The sequence below is a fragment of the Nannospalax galili genome, unplaced genomic scaffold (genome assembly GCF_000622305.1).
Source record: "Nannospalax galili isolate Female #2095 unplaced genomic scaffold, S.galili_v1.0 scaffold599, whole genome shotgun sequence".
NCBI lineage: Eukaryota > Metazoa > Chordata > Mammalia > Rodentia > Spalacidae > Nannospalax > Nannospalax galili.
Genome location: NW_008343079.1, coordinates 1,895,876 through 1,916,335, shown reverse-complemented (window position 1 = coordinate 1,916,335; position 20,460 = coordinate 1,895,876). Strand labels below are relative to the sequence as shown.

General features: G+C 38.5%; 1 protein-coding gene across 5 annotated transcripts in view; it reads left to right on the top strand.

Moving 5' to 3' along the window:
* Atp13a3 (ATPase 13A3) overlaps window positions 1–20,460 on the top strand; it is a 90,178-nt gene that overhangs the window by 2,679 nt on the left and 67,039 nt on the right. The window contains exon 1 of one of the 5 annotated variants that reach the window (XM_029566392.1): window positions 12,851–12,891. The exons of 3 other annotated variants lie outside the window; for them this stretch is intronic. The gene's annotated coding sequence lies outside the window, so the exon portion shown is untranslated. Of the gene's footprint in view, window positions 1–12,850; window positions 12,892–17,724; window positions 17,744–20,460 lie in introns of those variants that run through there. One more of the 5 variants, XM_029566393.1, reaches the window with a different exon arrangement.

Here is a 20,460-nt window from a genome sequence, read left to right as displayed (position 1 = left end):
TCTACATAGTGAGTTCCAGGACAGCTGGGGCTACAGGGAGACCTTGTCTCAAAAAAAAAAAAAAAAAAAAAAAAAAAAAAAAAAATTCTGGGTGTAAATGCTTATAGTCTGAGCAGGAGGATCAGAAGTTCAAGGTATCTTCAGCTACATAGTTTAAGGCTAGCCTGGGCCTCATGAAACCTTGTCTCAGAAAAAAAAATAAAATAAATAAAAAATGTGTTGACAGCTATAGACCTAGAATGGGACTTGGGAGTCAGACCTGATCTAACTTTTGAATTTTGATTTTTTGTGTGTGTGTGTGGGGGGGGTGTCTTTTTGAGACAGGGTCTCCCAGTTAACCTGCAACTTAAGTAGACCAGGCTTGAATGCACAGAGATCTGCTTGCCTCTGCCTCCTGAGTACTGGGATCAAAGATGTGTGTAACCACACCCAGCTGATTTTTGATTTTCTTAACTTTACCAGTGCCAGTAGTTACTGGGAGAGATTATTATATGCTAGGCTCTGAAATAAACACTTGAGAGTTACTATTTTAAACTTCATTTTCTAATGAGGAAACTGAGGCTTAGCAATGAGACATTCCTAGTCATATACTACTAACTTCATTAACTTAGTTGTGGGTCCTAGACAGTAATACAGAACTTAGATTCCAACTATCTTCAAAGTCCCTGAAGCATAGGTTGCTTAAGTGCTCTGAGTTTTTGCTGTTTCAGTTTACAAAGAATATAACATCTCAGAGAGGTTTGAGAATCAACTGAGGAGCAAATGTAAAGAAAAGGACCATAAAGTAGTTCCTGCCTCCTTTCCACCCGTATTGAATTATGCTATGCTTGTGTATTGTGGTGGTTTGCGACCTCTGAAAAGAATGTGCTTTATTTCTAAAAAGTCTTAGGAGTATATGCTCTGGGATCGCATTACTATATGCATATAACCTACTCAGTGATTAAGCTCAGTGAGAACCAGCAGTGATAGGAGTATACACTGGGAACTTGGTCTTCATCTGTATTTTTATTTTCCATTATTGGGTGATGGTAAAATAAGAATGTTATACCTGTGAATGACAACAAAGTGGTTGTAATTTCTGAAATCTTAGAAGACAGAAAATAAAATTACAAAATGATCTTGATAATGTGGTCAATCTAAAGTAGATTCTGTTGTTTCATGGTACTGGAATTTGAATTCAGGTCTTCACAATGCCCAGCCTAGCTTTGTACTTGCGGTGTAGCCTAGAATGGCCTTAACTCCTGAGTAGCTGGGGTCAAAACCCGTGCCCCTAGTCCTATAAAATGGATTGTTGTTAGTATACTTGTTGACCTAAACTAACTGTAAGTCATAAGTGTGAGACCTTGTATGTGAATGGTCCATCATAAGTTGAGCAGGAGTTAGCAGCATATCATTTATTGAAGAGAACACTCTTAAAACAGTTCACAACAGTATGTTCAAAGGGGTTAATCTAGTTCTTTGCATCTGTTAAGTTGATACACTCCAGTATTTAGTGGTGAAATGAATTCTGAACACAATAGCGTCCCTTCCCTTCCAGACCCTGTCCATAGTTTCACCTTCTGTGGTTTCAGTTAACCCTTACTCAGCTGTGGTTTGAAATTATTCAGTAGAAAACTCCAGAAATAAACAGTTCAGAATTTAAGTTTTGTGCTGTTCTGAGTAATGATGAAATTTTGTACTGTCCTACTGTTCTTGCCTGGCATGAGCAGCCCTTTGTCCAGCATACTCACTCTGTGTGTTTACTAGTCACTTAGTAGCCGTCTTGATTAGTAAATCAACAATCTTGATATTTTAGTGCTTGTAAGTACCTTTACTTGGAAGCAACCTTTATTTTGCTTTATATGGACCCCAGTGTACAAGAGTAATGATACAAGCTGGGTGTGGTGGCACATGCCTTTGATCCCGGCACTCAGGATTTAATCCCAGCACTCAGGAGGCAGAGGCAGATGGATCTCGGTGAGTTCAAGACCAGCCTGGTCTCCATAGTGTGAGTTCCAGGTCAACTGGGACTACAGGGAGACCCTGTCTCAAAAAAAAAAAAAAAAGTAGTGACACTAGCAATTCAGATAATGCCAAAGAAAATCTAGAAAGTACTTCCTTTAAGTGAAAAAGTAAGGTATTTTAAGAGAGTAAAAGTAGGGACTGGAGAAATGGCTCAGCAGTTAAGAACACTGGCTGTTCGAATCCTAGCACCCACATGGTAGCTGTTTATAACTCCAGTTCCAGGGGATCCAACAGCCTCTTCTGTCCTCCGTGGGTATTGCACAACATGGATGCACTTACATGCAGGCAGCACACACATACACATAAAATAAAAATAATAAAATATTAAAAAAAAAGAATAAAGGTAAAAGACGATCACATTCATGTAGATACTGTTATAGTGTTAAATTTGTTCTGTTATTGTTGATTTCCTACTGTGCCTTATTTATAAATTAAACTATCATAGGCATGTTTGTACAGGAGAAAACATAGTATATACAAGGTCTCATGCTACCCATAGTTTCAGGTGTGCACTGGGAATTTTGGACAGTATTGAAGTACTGTATGTCATTTCTCATCTGGTTAAATGTGGATCCAAGAGGTAGGTGACAGGATTTATTTAACCTTTGGCTTTTTGGAACTTTGCGTGAATTGAAGCTAACTACTCTATATATTCAGAGTGTAAATCTGCTGTAATCAAAACCATGTTCTAATTAGCCCACCTAACTATTCAGATAACATGGAAGAACCAAAGAAATCTTGGATTTTTACTTGGATTACCTTATTTTTGATAGAGGAGAAATAAATTTAGACTTTAGGTTTTTTTAAAAAGGCCATCCTGATCTACATAGTTAGTTCCAGGCCAGCTGGGGCTTCAGGGAGACCCTGTCTCAAAAAGACCAAGAAAAGAAGTAGACTAAGGGATTATTTAGTGTTTTGGATTTATTTAATCTTGAGTAAAGTAGGTATTTAAAAGGTAAAATGTTCCAAAGTTGTTAATGACTAGTGGTAGGATAAGTTATTAGTTAAAACATTTGCATTAGTATTATTAAAAATAGAAGTGATTTGGCTGGGCACAATGATGTGAGCCTGTAGTCTAGCTGCTGGGTAGGCTAAGGCATGAGGGTGGTTGAGACATAGTTTCAGACCAGCTTAGGCACTTACTGGGACTTGGGCTCAAAAAAGCAAAACAAGTTGGGCATGGTAGTGCAGGTTTGTAATCCAGCACTTAGGCTAAGACATGAGGATCACTGAACATTCAAGCCAACTTGGGCTACCTAGTACGATACTAAGAAACAAAAACAAACCCAAAATAAAACAATAACCAAAAGGGTAAAGTGTCATAAATAGTAATTTATTTTTATGATAATCACTACTTAGTAGAGAAAATGGAGTGACGAGATATCTCTAAAAATGCTAATGTCTGAGACTGAGGAAAGTTGTTTTAGGATAGGGCTTGCTGGAACAGTCCTTAGAGCAATTCTCTAGACCAGGTTTAACACCTAATAACACATCTAAGGCCCACAGGTCATATTAGGATTTTTGCTAGAGTCTGAGGTAGTAAAATGTTAGCTCAAATAAAGCTGATTTTAGGGTATAAAATTAATCTGTTAATTGTAATTTTGTCTCATATTCTCTGTAGCTTTTGCTGTGGAATTACCAAGTGGCTTTCAGAATAGTTAGGAAAGAAATTTCTAGAAAAAGTGAACCATGTCTTATTACTAATACGTAGGTTGACTCTTATATTTAATTTTCTTTTTTTCTTCACAAAAGCATTGGACGTTGAAATTAAAAAGACTAGAAAATAATAAATGCCTATTATTATTTTAGATTAGCTCTTTCTTACTGAAGGGGAAGAAGTAAATGGTAGCCTGTTTGTAAAGAGTCTAGGTTTGGATCTATGTCCTTCTTCCCCAAGTGTTCTTTCACACACTTCTTTATTTTGTACTCTTTAGTAGTGACACTGTAACCAGCTTGTCAGGGGTGAAGATTTCTAAAGAGACACTTGTGTCCCTTGCTCTATTGAAACAATGGACCCCAAGAAACTGGAATTCTCCCAGGAATCACATTCGGGGAGAAGAGAAAACCTACAGTTTGGGCCAGGCAGAGGGGGCTTTTCTCCCAGAAAGAACCTTACAGCTCCTTATAATGCTACCTTACCAGAGAGAAAGGGTGGGACCATACCTGACTCAGACTGCTTGGTAGATATTCAGAACTCTGGCCCTCTACTTATGAGTGGGAGGGGGGTCGCTGCATCTTTTTTGTCCCTCTTCACGATGTGGCCATATTGAATATATCACCTTTTTCTGCTTTTCACTATTAACTAAACAGTTTTGATTAGCTTATTGAGGACAGGTGGCCAAATCTGGCTTATTGCTTACAGGGCACAGGTTGTGACCCTAACAGGAAGTCTCAGAGTTCAATATGATACTCTGTGGAGAACCAGCTTTAAGAGTTGCCTTTGTTTGCTTGTTAGATTTTTTTTTTTTTTTTTTTTTGGTCTTTTTGAGACAGGGTCTCCCTATAGCCCCAGCTGGCCTGGAACTTGAAGAGATCTGCTTGCCTTTGCCTCCTGAGTGCTGGATTAAAGGCGTGTGCCACCATGCCCAGCTGCTTGTTAGATTTCTTAAACTATTTTGTTTTTAAATGAATCATGGAATTGTTCCCACATAAGTGTCTGAGGCAGGTTTTTTGATAGTATCTTCGATTCTCAATTTTTTCCCATTTGTAAAATAGGATGAAAATAGAAGATAAGTGGGTTGTCTCCTAATTCTTTTCTTCTTTCTCCCCCCTCCCCTCGCAACCCCCTCCCCCCCACTCCAGTACTGGGGATTGAACCTAGGGCTTCCTGCATACAAGTCAAAGCACACTACTACTGAATTGTAGATCCTAAGTCTCTTTAATAAAAAAAGAAAAGGTCTTACATTGCCTAGGCTGGCCTTGAACTTTCCTAGTAGCTGAGGTTAAAGGCCTGTATCACTGGGTCTAGCTCCTAATACTTTCTGATTTACCTGTGTAGCTGAGTTAAAATCAAATTATGTTTTATATGGGGCTTTTAGATATAAGTTCTCACTGAAAATAAGTGAAAATTGCCCTTTCAAAAATCCTTGAAAAATGTGTTTGGGGCCGAGAATATGTTTGCCTAATATGTACAAAACACTTAAATTTCTAGAACTAACCTCCCTCCCCTCAAAAAAGTACCTGTTTGAAAACTGGTTGGAAATTGACATACTATCTTTGAATTTTAGCAGCCTGTTTTTCTTTTGGCTTTAGAATAGGTTACTTTATTGGTGAGTTGGAATCATTTTTTGAGACAGGGTCTCATGTAGCCCAGGCTAGTCTTAAACTCCTCATCCTCCTCAACTCTACCTCCCAAGTACTGGGTTTATACACTTGTGCCACTATGCCTGGCAGAGAGATGCTTTTTTTTGACAAGTGAATGGAACTTTAAACTGAGAAATAACAGATTTATACTTTCCATTTTAAGCTCACTCTAAGACTCTTAAGGCAGACATTATGCTATGGTTATTTAAATTAGCCTCCTCCCAAGTGGTTGAATTGGTTTAATTAAATGGCATATTGTAGTGTGACTAATGGCAAAAGAAATTGGGTATTTATGAAAATCTTCTAGGGTTATACTGCACAAAGATTCTAGCATAATTAAAAGGGTAAGTAATGAAGTTGAGAACATTAGGAGACTGTTGATACTTAGAATTCTAGATTGATTCTCAAGTATAAGCATTATTTTCAAGAATTAATGCCTTTTCTTCTAAGATTCAGAAAAACCTCTTATCAGTTGTTGATTCTTTCCATGAGATTTAACGTTTCTGAACTTAAACATTACTTTGTGGGATATCATTATAAGGAAACATCACTTCTTTTTAAAAAATAACATGGCCTAGATATAGTGATACTCACCTGTAACACCAGTACTCAGGATGGGAAGAAGGAGGATTGCCAAGAGATTGAGGCAACCTTAGGCTACATAGAGACTACAAGGTTGTCTAGCACGACATAGCATGACCCTGTCTCAAAATAACAGCAAAAACCTGTTATGGTGGATAAGGTTTAACAGTCTTATGACTTGGAAGAGAACAAAGTTTATTGGATTGACTTGTAGTTTCTGAGCCTTATGTAAGTGATTTTTTTTTCTTTTTTGAGACAGGGTCTCTCTGTATCCCCTGCTGGCCTAGAACTCACTATGTAGCCCAGGCTAGCCCCAATCTCACAGGACTCCTGCCTCTGTCTCTGCCTCCCAAGTTCTGGGATTAAAGGTGTGTACTACACCCAACTTGCAAGTGATTTTTAATTACAGCCCCATCACTTGCTCTGTCTCTGTAATAAATGTGATTTAACCTTTTTATTTTCTTCATTTGCCAAACAAATAATAAATTTTACCTTAGAGAATTCAAAGAGTGAATTGGAGTAAATGGTAACATACTAATTAATATTTGCTAGTTTAGTAACATTTAACATATTTAAGCAGGTAGTATATGTGTTGGAGGATGATTGAAGATGGTTTGTTTTGATGTTTTATTCAGGCTTTGCATAGAGAAAATACACTACTTGTTTCTTTAATAGCAACATCTAAAAAGCTTAAGTTATTAACCTCAGGTTTCTGGTGTGCTTTATATAACATATTTTATCTATCTTGGTGTTGGTGGGTGTTCTACAGTTTCTTTTCTCTCATCTTCTGTCACCAGTGTCCCTGCTCCTGGCAGAACACTCTTCTATGGTTAACCTCTCTGTGTGATAGAACTGCAATGGTAGGGTTGTTCTAAGAATTGCAGATTGTGCTCTATGTGGATCGGATGTAAAGTTTGTAATTGTGAATAACTGTCAATACACGGCAAGTTCTAAAGGCTCTTACGTGTCTTGAAATTAATTTTGACTTTGTCTTTGGATCTCATTTGGGCCTCATCACTTCTACCACATTGATAGAGGAATATGTAGTATTTTACATTGCAAGATTTCAAGTACTACCTAGAGAGTGGTGTCTTTAAACTACCATTCTCCAGTTGATAAGAGCAGGAAATCTCTTGAAATGTTTCAAAGGTGTATTTGGATTTATTCTTACCAATTTGGGAAATGCCTTTGGAGACAGTGGCAGGCTGTTGAAATTTCAAGCAGGGAGCATAGAGCTCATAGTTGGTTTACATGTAGACTGAATGAGGAATAGTGGGGAAGAGGACATGAACTGAGGCAGTGTCAGTGGAGATAGGGCATGGTAGAGTGGAAAAGGGTAGAAATGGTGGCTTTCTGCCCAGTTGGATATAGAAGGTGGAATAGGAAAGAGCCCAAGATGACTTCCAAATCACGTTTTAGACAAGCTACTCATTAAGAGATAGAAGGACTTGGTGAGTTTGAGGGGAAAGATTTTTGGAAGAATGATTGAATTGTGACTGTAAACACATATAGAGAGGTTCAGTCCTGGGTCTGGAGCTTACGGAGATGAGTGCTAAAAACTGATTAGCAGCTGCTAGTAAGTGATCTAGCAGTGTTGCCCTTTGTCCCTGGTGAGATTGGTACAAAAACAACCTGGGGATATTAATAATTAAGAATGGTCCTGGGGGCTGGGGAGATGGCTCAGCAGTTAAGGGCACTGACTGCTCTTAGAGAGGACCTGGGTTCAGTTCCTAACACCAACATGGCAGCTAACAACCACCTGTAACTCCAGTTTCAGGGGGGTCCGATGCCCTCTTTTGGCCTCCTCTGGCGTTGTGCCGACATGGTGCACTTACATACATGCAGGCAAAACATTCATACACATAAAATAAAAATAATTTTTTTAAAAAAGCAGTCATAGGAAGTAGTGGCTTGGCCACCTGCCTACTTGCCTTACCTTCCAGGCTAGTATAATGTAAACTGTGGTTAGGAAGAATTGTGGGAGGTAGAAAGGACATTTGTGGGCCGTCTTGCAAACCGAGTCACTGTTTTCCTTATGGATAGACTTAGCCTTATTTGTAGTTACAATTGGTTAAAATGAATTTTTGGAAAATAAACTCATAGAAGATATTATCTACCTTAGATTTCCCTCATTTGTTGAGTAAGACTGCAAACACATATAGAGAATAGAGAGGTTCAATCTTGGGTCTGGGTTTGTTTGTTTGTTTGTTTGTTTGTTTGTTTTGAGACAAGGTCTTCCTGTAGTCCAGCTGGCCTCCTGCCTTCCTTCCTCTGCTTCTTGAGTGCTGGAATTAAAGAGGTATAGCTCTCTTTTCTTTTAAAGGCTTGGTCTTGGCTTGGTAGTCCAGGCTGGCCTTGCACTAATGGTCCAAAGTGCCTGTTGGTTACAAATGTGGATTTGCAGGATTGTACTTTTTGTAAAGAATAATTTTCTTCTGATTTTGTGCTTCTTCATGGTTGAACCTTCAAATCATCAATCCTGGAAGCATGAAATGTAAAACTTTTATTTTCTTGCAGGCAGCCCAATAATCCTGAAGCCAACCAGGCTCAATAGGAAAAAAATTAGGTTTTCTACTACTAAGAAAAATGAGGTGGCAAACACCTTTAATCCTGGTGCTCAGGGGAAGAGGCAGGCAGATCCCTGAGTTCAGGCCAGTCTGGTCTACATAGCGAGTTCCAGACCAGTGAGACCCTGTTTAAAAACAAAACAGAAACCCAAAACACAACCAAAAAACAGTGAGGTACTAGGAATGTAGTAACTCAAGTTGATAGAGGCCTTGCCCTGGCTTGTAGGAAGTCATGGGTTTGAAACTTCCCCTTCCCTAATCAGGCCATACAGACCAGGTGCAGTGGCTGTGATGGTAATCGCAGCACACAGAAGGAAGAAGCAGGAGGATCAAAGGATCACAAGTCTAAGTAAGGTCATCCATAATAGAGTTTGAGGTTAGCCTGGGATATGGGAGACACTGTCTTAAAATAAAACATTACTGGAGTTATCTTCCTAACATACTGAAGACTTTAGAAGTGTAACCCTCTGGAAAGCTTCCTTCTGTTTATTGTTTGCTGCTTTTCCTGTTCTTGTTCTCCCCTTTTTTATCCTAGCCCTTTTCTCTTTCCACGTTGCCTCTGTATTTTGAGTTCTTTCTATCTACATTACTTTTTGTTTGAGATGACAACTATAGTGCAATCATTTTTAATGTATTAGTGATTTAAAAAATGTACTTGGTACCAACAGTGTACATTACTTAACTCTGAGTGATATGTGCAATAATAACTTTGACTACTTGGTGCAGTAACTCTTGTATCACTAGTCACCTGCTGACCAACAGTCATGTTTCATTTGAAAAACATCCCAATTTGTGGTAAAATGTGAAAAATAGGAGTGTGAGACTTAATGAGAATGTAAATTTCAAAGACCATCTTTAAATTATTGATTGAAATGTCAAGCACGTTATTAGTGATTTTAACTAACAGCATTATAGTTTTTAAATTTTATTTATTTTTATTTTACCTGTATGAGTGTATTGCCTGCATATATATAAGTTCACCTATATCATGCAGTGCCCTCAGAGGTCAGAAGGTTGGCATTGGGTTCCCTGGAGCTGGAGTTACGGTTCTTAGCCACCATGTGGGTGCTGGGAATCGACCCCAGGTCCTCTGTAAGAGCAGTCAGTGCTCTTTAACTGCTGAGTCACACTCCAGTCCCATAGCATTATAGTTTTAAGCCATTATTAATTTGCATTAAAATGGGTGAATCTGTCTGAATTGCAGATTTTAGGTTGGGAATTAGACTCATTTACCAATTTGGCTTGTTGACAGGGGCCAATCCTTGATTTGTTGGTATCTATTGTAGTCAATATCTGACATGCAATTTCATTTTTGCTTGTTTTAAAATACCCTTTTACTTGCTCCCGTGACTTGTTTTTACTTCCTAGTCTCACTCTCAAAGAAGAAAAAGAACAAAAAATATATACTCTTATGCAGAGGATTTGGAAGTATTTATCACTGGTGATCTCTACTCTGCAGTACTTACACCTTCTGAAATAAGTTAACACTTTATCTTACAGCTTTACTGTAATCTTTGCTCTTTTTTAAAACACATAACCATAATTTTGGCTGCTACGAAATAGTGTATTAGACATATTTCTTTTTTCTTATATAGAACTGTCTTGGTCTCTACACATAGATTGAATTCATTCTCCTTGATTTCATAAGCTTTATAGATGCTGTTGATGGACATTGAGGCAGATTCTAGAGGAGATATGTTTAAGCATCCATACTTTGCATAAGGTAACATTAAAAATTAGAATTGTTAGGTCAAAGTATAAACAGATTTTTTTTTTTTCCCCTCTCCTCTCTCTTCCCTCTCTTCCCTCCCTTCCTGCTTTTGCTGGGGATCTAACCCAAGGCCTTATATATGCTAAAGATTCTCTTGTTATTTATCTTTTTGTTTTGTTCTGTTTTTTGAGACAGGGTCTTACTGTGTAACCCTGTCTGGCTTGGAGCTCACTATGTAGACCTGGCCAATCTCAAACGCTGCCTCTCGCTGCCTAGTACTTAAAGGCATGTGCCACCATGCCCAGCCTTATTCTTTTTTAAAAAACAGAATCTCCTATATCCCAGACTGGTATTGAATTTGTGATCATCTTGTGTCAGCCTCCCAAGTGCTGGGATTACAAGTATGTACCACCCACTCCTGGCCAAAATATACGTTTTTTTTTTTAAAGAGACATTGCCTTTTGTACTTAACCAGGCTGGTCTCGAAGTCATTGTGTAGTTGAAGATAGCCTTAAATTTCTGATCTGCCTGCCTTCATCTCCCAAGTGCTGAGATTAGAGGTGTGTGCCACTACCATGTTGGAATTATTTCTTGTTTTAATTTTTAAGTTATCCTGTAAAGTATGAATTTCATTGTGGTGTTTTCATGTATGAGTACTATACTTCATTCTAATTAGTCACCCTTTCCCATTGCCCTCCTCAGAATTCACTCTTAATAGCTGTGTGTTGTGGTCTTCTTGTCTGTTTCTTGTTTTTATTTCCAATTTAGTCGGCAGATGATGCTTTATCACATACTTTTATGCTTTACTATATTTATTTTTACATTTTTACTTTTTTTTTAGTGTGTGCACATGTGAACATTTTAACTAACTACAGCTGTTCCATTAGCTCTTGTTAAAGCTTCAGCCTTTTTTCTTACCAATGTTGGCTCGCCACCTAGGGGTAAAAGAATGAAACCACATACTATATACAAGGCCCATGCTTGTGGAAGGCAAAACTTTTCATGGTCAAACTCCATCTGCATTCTTCCCCCAGCTCTACTGTAATGGAAACATTGAGACCAAGGTAGGTGAAGGAGTGTTCATGATTGGTTGCTGTCTGAGGACAAGTTGAAGCTGATGCTGTGTTCTTTGCGTTTTCATTTGTTTTTGTTTTGGAATGGAGGAAAGTTACATATTCTCCTGCTCCTAATATAATGATGAACTTCTTTTAGAAGAATTACTTCAGTCAAATAAGTATTTGCTGCTGCTTAGCCTGTATTATGGGCTAATACTTTTCCTCAGCTGAACCAAAACATAGAAGAGATAAGTTAGAAGTTGCACTACATAGTAAGGCCCTCCCTATCTCATAAAACAAAAACAAAAAGCTGACTAAAAGGCAATGTACTTGTTAAAACAACCTTGAAAATGCCTAAAGTAAAAGAACTCAAGGTGAGATCCAGGCAAAGAGAGTTTTAAAGGCTTCAGAGCTGGCTGTGTATTTTAGAAACAGAAGTTCACGTATAGACTTAAGCAACTGTTTAGTCTTCTGTTAAAAACATTCAAAAGACCCTAAAGTCTCCCTCTCACTTCTACCCCAACACAGAGAAATGGTCATCAGCAGGAATAGGTGACAGTTTTCTTTCTTGACTGTTTTTGTCCTGCAAGTTTTAACTGTTCAGTCTGCAGGATGAATCTGTTTCAAATTTTCCTGCTACAGCATTTTTCATAATAGATGGATAAGAATTTGAAATCTGTCTAGTCATATAACACTTTATTATGTTGTTTTTTAGGTATTTCCTTTATTAGTTCTTCAAACTTGATAATGTAGCTGAGGGTGACCTTCAACCCCAAGTGCTGGGGATAGGCATGGGCCACCATGGGGGGCCTAGAAGTAAAGAGAAAGTAAAATGTAGATATTTGTTAGTCCAAAGGTTACCCCCCCTTTTTTTTGGCTGAAAAAAATGCTCTATGATTTTACAAAAACCTATATGTCTCATGATGACAGTCTTACCATATGAGATGGTAAAAAGGGTTAATTAAAAGAATAGTATAGATAGTAAATTGGTAAAGGATAATAGTTGAGGTGAAACTCGTTTTTCATATTGATTCCAATGCAGCTGATTTTATTACTATGTTGGCTAATGATAACTTATTTTGTTAGCTATTATGTTGCTTCATTTATTTATTTAAACTTATTTCGTGTGTATGAGTGTTTTGTCTGTATGTATGTAGGTGTACCCATGCCATGCAAAGCTTGTGGAGGCCAGAAGAGGACAATGGAACTGGAGTTATGGATGGTTGTTAGTTGCCATGTGGTGCTAAGAATCAAACCCAGGTCCTCTGCAAGAGTAACCAGTGCTCTTAACTGCTGAGCCATCTCTCCAGCCCCCACATTGCTTTATAACATAGGAAAAAAATGAAATTATACAAAGACTTCATTTTACAAATGTAAATACAGTTTTGGTTTGGTGTATGTTGGACACAATGGTCTTCCTTAAGTGTAAACACAGAAACAAAAGCATGTATTATAAGAGAAAGTCCAAGATGGGAAGTGATAAAATGAGTATCGAATAGAGCTTTGTTAAAATTGAACTGGTAGCCTTGTAAAATTTCCACGTATTCATCAAATTATATTATGTCATTTTTATTGTTGGCAGCTGACTTGGAAGTTTTGAGTTGTCCTCATAAAGAGTTGTCACAATTTGGTTATTGTTGGAAGATTCAGATTTTGTCATTCTTTTTATGTAAGTGTGTTTATAGATATTAAAATTAAGATTTTTTTCATTGTATTGAGGCATATTTTGTTTCAGTTGCATAAAATAGAACTTTAGAATTCTAGATCATCTTTGTTGCTATGAGTGCTATAACTTTGAAAATAAAATGATGTTCAAAATGCTAGCTGTGGTATTTATAATTCAGAATCTTTGAAACATCTTTTGCTGTGGTCCTTTGGTTTTTAGGTAGGTGGTACATGCCTGTAATCCCAGCACTTGGGCAGTTAAGTCAGGAGGATAGGACCAGCCTAGGCTGTATGGAAAGACCCTGTTCAAAACAGGTGGTGTTGGTGATGGTGGGGAGTTAAATCTTTATCACAAAAACTGTGTGCGTGCGTGCGTGCGTGCGTGAGAAAGAGAGGGAGGGAGATTGCTGGTGCACGAATGCCATGGCGAATATTTTGAGGTCACAGGACAGCTACAAATGAGTTCAGGGCCAGCCTATACTTAAAAAACAAAACAAAAATATTATTACAATTGTTTTGTCTCAAATTTTAGTTGACACCTAAAGCACCTTGAAAAATTGGCTTATTCGGGAATTCTAGGCAGATTTTTAATATTTTGAGACCTTGAATTTATTTAATCCTTCTGCCTCAGCCTCCTGAGTGCTGGGATTACAGGTTTATAGAAACATACTTGGTTGAGATTATCCTTTTTCAAAAAGCCCAAGCACTGCTGGGTGTGGTGGTTGCGTACTTTTAAAATATTTAATTTACTTTTAAATTTTATGCGTATGTATTACCTACATGTGTGCAAGTGCATGCAAGTTGGGTAGTGCCCTCTGACGTCAGAAAGGGGTGGCAAATCCCCTGGAACTGGAGTTATGGATGGTTGTTAGTTGCCATGTGGGTGCATTGTATACCTTTAATCCTAGCTCTCAGGAAGTGGAGGCAGGCATCCAGACCAGCCTGGTCCACATAGGGAGTTCCAGGTCAGCTAGTACTGCAGAGAGAGACTGTCTCAAAAAACAAAAGCCCAATAATAATAGTTAACTGTTATAGTATTGTTATAACTTATGGAAAAACTCACGTTTAAAACAAAGATGGCTTTAGAGGTTTGGAGATTTCTTTGAGACAGGGTCTCCCTGTAGCCCCAGCTGACCTGGAATTCACTATGTAGATCAGGTTGGCCTTGAACTAACAGATCCACCTGCCTCTGTCTCCTGAGTACTGGGACTAAAGGTGTGCACCACCACACCTGGCCAAGGTTTGGGGATTTCTATGCCAGTTGAAGCCAGTTTATCTTGTTTTAGAAACTAAGGTCTAACAAACAGACCAGGCTAAAGGCTACTTTAAGTGGTTCTTAATAATTATGGAATATGAAAAAAAGGTAAGCATGTTATTAAATGAGTTTTATTTCTGCTATCTTCTTTTTCACTCATGAAACAAATCAAGTTTATTATAAATTCATGGAAGAGTTTGGTTAAATACAATAGCCTGTAAGCCCTTTGCTGTTTAGATAACATCAAGGCTCAGGCATGCACTGTGGTTGGCATTTCTGTGCACTAGCAAGATAGCATTTGCTCAAAGAATAGGAATTTTGCCATTAGCAAAGAGCAGAAGGGTGTATATATCTTCTGAAAACTCACTTAAATTTGTGAATTAAAATCCCAAATTTTAATATCTTAGTCATCTTAAAATCAAACAGAACAAGACAGAAGTATTTAGCATACAATTCTTGGATTTGAATGGATTTTTATGCTTTATTGTTTATGAAGAACTAGCTTTGAAAGCACCTGAGAGAACTAATAGTCTAGTGCTATTGGTAAGAAAAATTTCTTACTTTCTGTATTGTAGAAATTGACTTGATTGAAGAAAAATAAACTAACCACCAAAGTTATACTTTATTTTTGAAGTTTGTTATTAATGCTTCAGATATCTTAAGAGCAGAAAAGTGTTTAGTAGGCATCTTGGCTAGCATTGTATTTTAAGATAGTTTTAAATACACATGCATGTGTACATGTAAGTACAGTTGGAATTATCCGAGTTTTTCGTGTATGTGAAGGATTCTTGCTAATTTCCCAGGTGTATAATGTGTTTTTTAAAAAATGCTTTGTTATTTTTAAAAATATTTTATTTTGTTATTTTTATCTTATGTGTATCTGTGTTTCCTGCATATAGGTAAGTTCACCCGTGTCGTGCAATGCGTGTGGAGGACAGAAGAGGCTGTCGGATTCCCCTAGAACTGGAGTTACAGGCAGTTGTTAGCTGCCGTGTGGGTGCTGGGATTTGAACCCAGGTCTTCTGTAAGAACAGCCAGTGTTCTTAACCACTGAGCCATCTCTCTAGCCCCCCCCAAATAACTTTTTGTTATTTTTATTTTATGTGTATGAGTATATTGTCTGCATGTATGTAAGTGCACCCATGTCATGCAGTGCCTGCAGAGGACAGAAGATGACTTTGGTCCCCTAGAACTGGAGTTAAGGACAATTGCTAGCCACTATGTGGGTGCTAGGAATCAAACCCAGGTCCTCTGAAAGAGCAGCTAGTGCTCTTAACTGCTGAGCCATCTCTGTAGTGATAATGGGTGGTTTTTGGAACAATTTTATGCTTAGATTTTAATACTAATATTTTGTTAAATTTGGTATATTCTGGTAAGACAATTTTGTCTTAAGCAGCTGAATTATAGTGGAATAATTCTTGTGAAAAGCAGTGATACTGTATAGTCAATAATTGTGTTTAGAAAGTATAAACACATGTCATAAGCAATGGATTAGATTACCTTATTCACTTGAAAATAACGTGGAGTATTTCTTGCTTTTTTTTTTTGGTCTTTTTGAGACAGGGTCTCCCTCTAGCCCCAGCTGGCCTGGATTCGCTGTGGAGACCAGGCTGGCCTCAAACTCCCAGAGATCTGCCTGCCTCTGCCTCCCGATTGCTGGGATTAAAGGCGTGCACCACCACGCCCGGCTTCTTGCTATTTTTTAAAAAAAATATTTTTTTATTTTATGTTTATGAGTTACAGATGGTTGTTAGCCACCATGTGGGTGCTGGGAGTTGAACTCAGGTTCTCTGCAACAGCAGCCAGTGCTCTTAACCATTGAGTCATCTCTCCAGCCCCTTTTGTGTTATTTCTTGAGACAAGGTCTCACCATGTAGGCCTGGCTGGCTTGCACCTGCTATGTAGACCAGGCTGTCCTTGATCTCATAGAGATCCACCGTGCTTCAGCATTCTTGCTATGTTTCTTAACTGTGCAAGACCATGAGAATGTAATGCTAGACTAAGGTTAACTTGTTAAGTCGTTTAGAGAAAAAAAATTTAAATAGTACATAGGCCCAATGAAAATACTGAATGTTAGTGGCAATTCCAGCTGTCCATTGTGACTCATGCCTACAATTCTAGCACTCTGGAGGCTAAGGTAAAAGGATTATCATGAATTTTGAGTTAGCCTATACTATATAGTGAGTACCAGGCTAGGCAGAGCTACATAGCAAGACCCTCAGTCTCCCCCACTGGGTCTGGGGGAGGGTAAGAAAACAAAGAAGAGAGAACTGGCAGAAGACTCAGTGGGTAAAGGCACCTGTCACCAAGCTGGAAGACACCTGAGTTTGGTCCCCAGGGTCTACATCGTGGAAGGAGAGAACCAACTCCTACAAGTTGTTCTCTGAGTTCCACATGATTTGTTGACACATGTGCCTCCACACATACACATAAACACAAATAATGCAAAACAAATTATTGAAGAAAAAAACCTTTTTTAATGACAGTTCTTATCTTTAGAATGCATGTTTTGTTTTTTTGAGACAGGATCTCCCTGTAGCCCCAGCTGGCCTGGAAATTCCTATATAGACCAGGCTGGCTTTGATCTCCTAGTGCTGGGATTAAAGGCATACACCACCACTCCTGTCTTAGATATTGTAATTTCTTTTTATTTATTTTTACTTTATTAATTTTTTTTAATTGGTCTTTTTAAGACAGGGACTCTGTAGCCCCAGCTGGCCTGGAACTCTGTGTAGACCAGGCTGGCCTTCACTCACAGAGATTTGCCTGCCTCTGCTTCCTGAGTGCTGGGATTAAAGGTATGTGCCACCACGCCCAGCCTATATACTGTATTTTTTATCTAAACTCAGTTTGCTTCATATTTTATACTGTTCATGTCTTATGCTCATTCGTTGTGCTTTTTGAACTTAGATTCTTTTTTTTGTTATCCCCCCCCCCCCGCCCCTTCTTTTTCTTTTGAGATAGTGTCTCACATAGGCTGGCTTGGAACTTGATATATAACCAAGGCTGATTTTTTTTTGGGGGGGGGGGGGCTCTTTTGAGACAGGATCTCCTTATATCCCCAGCAGTCCTGGACCTCACTAGATAGACCAGGCTGGCCTCAACTCAGAGATTTGCCTGCCTCTGCCTCCCAAGTGTGCCGAGATCAAAGACATGCACCACCATGCCCAGCTCAGTTACAGTAACTTAATATCCATGATTACCAATTCTGTTATCATCATTGTCCATTCTGCATCCTTTTTTTTTTTTTTTTTTTGAAGTAACGACTTCTTTTTGTTTTTGAGACATGGTCTCCATTTCACAGACAGCTGCCTGCTGCCTTTCAAGTGCTGGGATTAAAGGTGTGTGTCACTACACTTGGCCCTCTTAAGTTTTAATTGCATGCTAGGCTTTGTAACTTACTGGGTACTGAGTATTTTTAAATTATTAGTTTTACACTAAGCATTCTAAACTGTTGATAAGGCAGTTATGTGGAAACTGTTTTCTTACTCCTGGTTTATTATTTCTTCTTTTAAAAGATTTGTGGGGCTGGAGAGATGGCTCAGTGGTTGAAGGACCCCTGTTCAGTTCTCAGCCTGTAACTCCCTCTTCCTTGCCTCAGGTACTGCCTATATGTGACACACTTACATAACATGCAGACAAAACACTCATATATGTAAGATAAAATATTTTTTGACATGTATTTCAGATCTCTTAAAAATGTATATATAGATTTTTCTTTCTTTCTTTCTTTCTTTCTTTCTTTCTTTCTTTCTTTCTTTCTTTCTTTCTTTCTTTCTTTCTTTCTTTCTTTTTTTGTGGTCTTTTTTGAGACAGGGTCTCCCTGTAGCGCTGGCTGACCTGGAATTCACTATGTAGATCAGGCTGGTCTCGAACTCACAGAGATCCACCTGCCTCAGCCCCTGAACCACTATGCCCATATATTATTACTATTTTTAGTTTATGTGTATGAGTATTGCCTGCATGTATGTAAGTGCATCCATGTCATGTAATTCCTGTGGAGGTCAGATCCCTTGGAACTGGGGTTATGGATGTGGTACTGAGAATCAAACCCGGGTCCTCTGCAAGTACAGCCAGTGCTTTTAACTGCTGAGCCATCTCTCTAGCCCCATGGTCTCTCCTTTTTTTAAAACATTTTATTCCTTATTTTTATTTTATGTGAATGCATGTATTGCCTGCATGTAGATAAGCACACCTGTGTTGTGCAATACCCGCGGAGGGCAGAAGAGGATGTCAGATCCCCTGGGACTGTAGTTACGGACAGTTGTTAGCTGACATGTGGGTGCTGGGATTCGAACCTGGGTCTTCTGCAAGAACAACCAGTGTTCTTAACCGCTGAGTCATCTCTCCAGCCCCAATCTCTCTCTCTCTCTTTTTTTTTTTTTTTTTTAAAGGCAAGGTTAGAGCAGTTTTTGTTCAGGGCCAATTCTGTCCCATTACTGGAACCAAAAAGCCTTTGGATTTTCTTCCTGACTCTTGTGATTAGTGGGGGTTGGTGATGGGGTTAGAGACTGTTCTCAGCCTTGTGTGAAAGCTGCTTGTTTTTCCTTCTTAATCATTTTGTATGATTCTTTTCCTGGCCTCTGGCAATATCTTGGCAAGTATTGATCGATAAGTTCTCAGTGAGGACCCAGGGGCCCTTCTTGCAGATGGTTTCCTTCTGCTTCTCTGGTCTTTTCCCCCTTAGTTTTCTGAGACAGGGTTTCCCTGTAGCCCCAGCTGGAACTTGCTGTGTACATCAGGCTGGTTTCAATCTCACGGAGATCCACCTACTTCTGCCTCCCAACTGCTGGGATTAAAAGTGTGGGCCACCAAGCCAGGCTTCCCTTGTTTTGTCTTGTAGCCCAAGGTGATCTTGAACTCTTGATCTTCTGCCTCTACTTCTTGACCATGCCCAGCATTGTTCTGTTTTTCTGTACAGGTCTTTTGTCACTTGCTGCCTCCTCAGACTCCCAGCCCTTTCCTGTCCACTTAGGGAAACTTGGGCACAGTTTAGTTTCCTTGAGCCCTCCTTAGTAAACTAGAACAATACTTTTTGGGTCACAGGTCTCAGCTTCTTTTTGTTGTTTTTTTGCAGGTGGGGTATCTGCTCACTGTTGTTTCATCTTGGTTGGAAACTGATAACTGTATAAAAACTGGAAGTAGGGGCCAGTGAGATGGCTCAGTGGGAAAAGGTGCTTGCCTCATAAGTCTAATGATCTGAGTCTTATCCCCAGGACCCATGGTGGAAGGAGAGAACCAATTCCTGAAAGTTGTCCTCTGACTGCCACACTTTCTGGGGAGCACTCTCATGCCTACATTCAACATACATATCTCTTTCACACACATACCCACACACACACACACACACACACACAAATAATAATAAAGTTATTAAAAATTATTAATACAATTTAAAAAATGGGAGTAGTTCCTCTCCACAAGAAGGTGGTGATGATGGGAAATAAGGACCAAAATTGATTTATTAACAATTACCCCAAATGAATCCTGAGTGATGCTAGTTCTGTGACTTATTTCAGAGCCTAAGGAAGAACTTAGCCCAGTATTATTTAATGGGGACTATCAGGGACAGACTTATCCTTTCAAGGTAGACATGGGGAGGACTCACCTCATCCTGCATATTCAGGCAATGACTACTCATCTTTTTCACAGGGAAAGATGTTGGACTAGCTTCATCTCTTCATAATCTAGGTAGTACTTAAGAATAATTGCTAATTATTGTTGATTTGATGATGAATCTTTATTACCCTATTGGAATGACTCTAGCCTAAGCACTGCACTAGACTGAGAAATTGCCCAAAGCGTTTTGCATGGTATTGTGACTTGTTTGGGAAAAACTGGATCAGGTACTTCTAAGATGTCTCCATTTCTTTTTTTGTTTAAATTAATTAATTAATTTATTATAAATAAATGAATATTCTTTTTTGAGGAAAATAGTAAACAATGAATCAAAATTAATATAAAGTACAAATATAAGAAATGAACTTAAAAGGTAAGAAACATGTAATGAATTTTTCTTTAAAGCAGATATTTTAACATTTGGAACAAGCTCTACACTGAATTATTTACACACATTAATTCATTATACAATCACTCTGAAAGATAATAGCACACTAGATCTAGGACTTAATAGTATTATCTACAATTTCATAAAGATTCTGTTGGAAGAGAGAAGTTGGTCCTAAAATATTGGTTCACATATCTTGAGAATACTTCTTTTCTGATAAGATCTTCTGTTTCTTTTTCTTTTTTTTGTTTTTCATGTACTCTTCTTTGTTTTTTTATGGGTCTTCTGGCTGCTCTAACATTCCCCCCCTT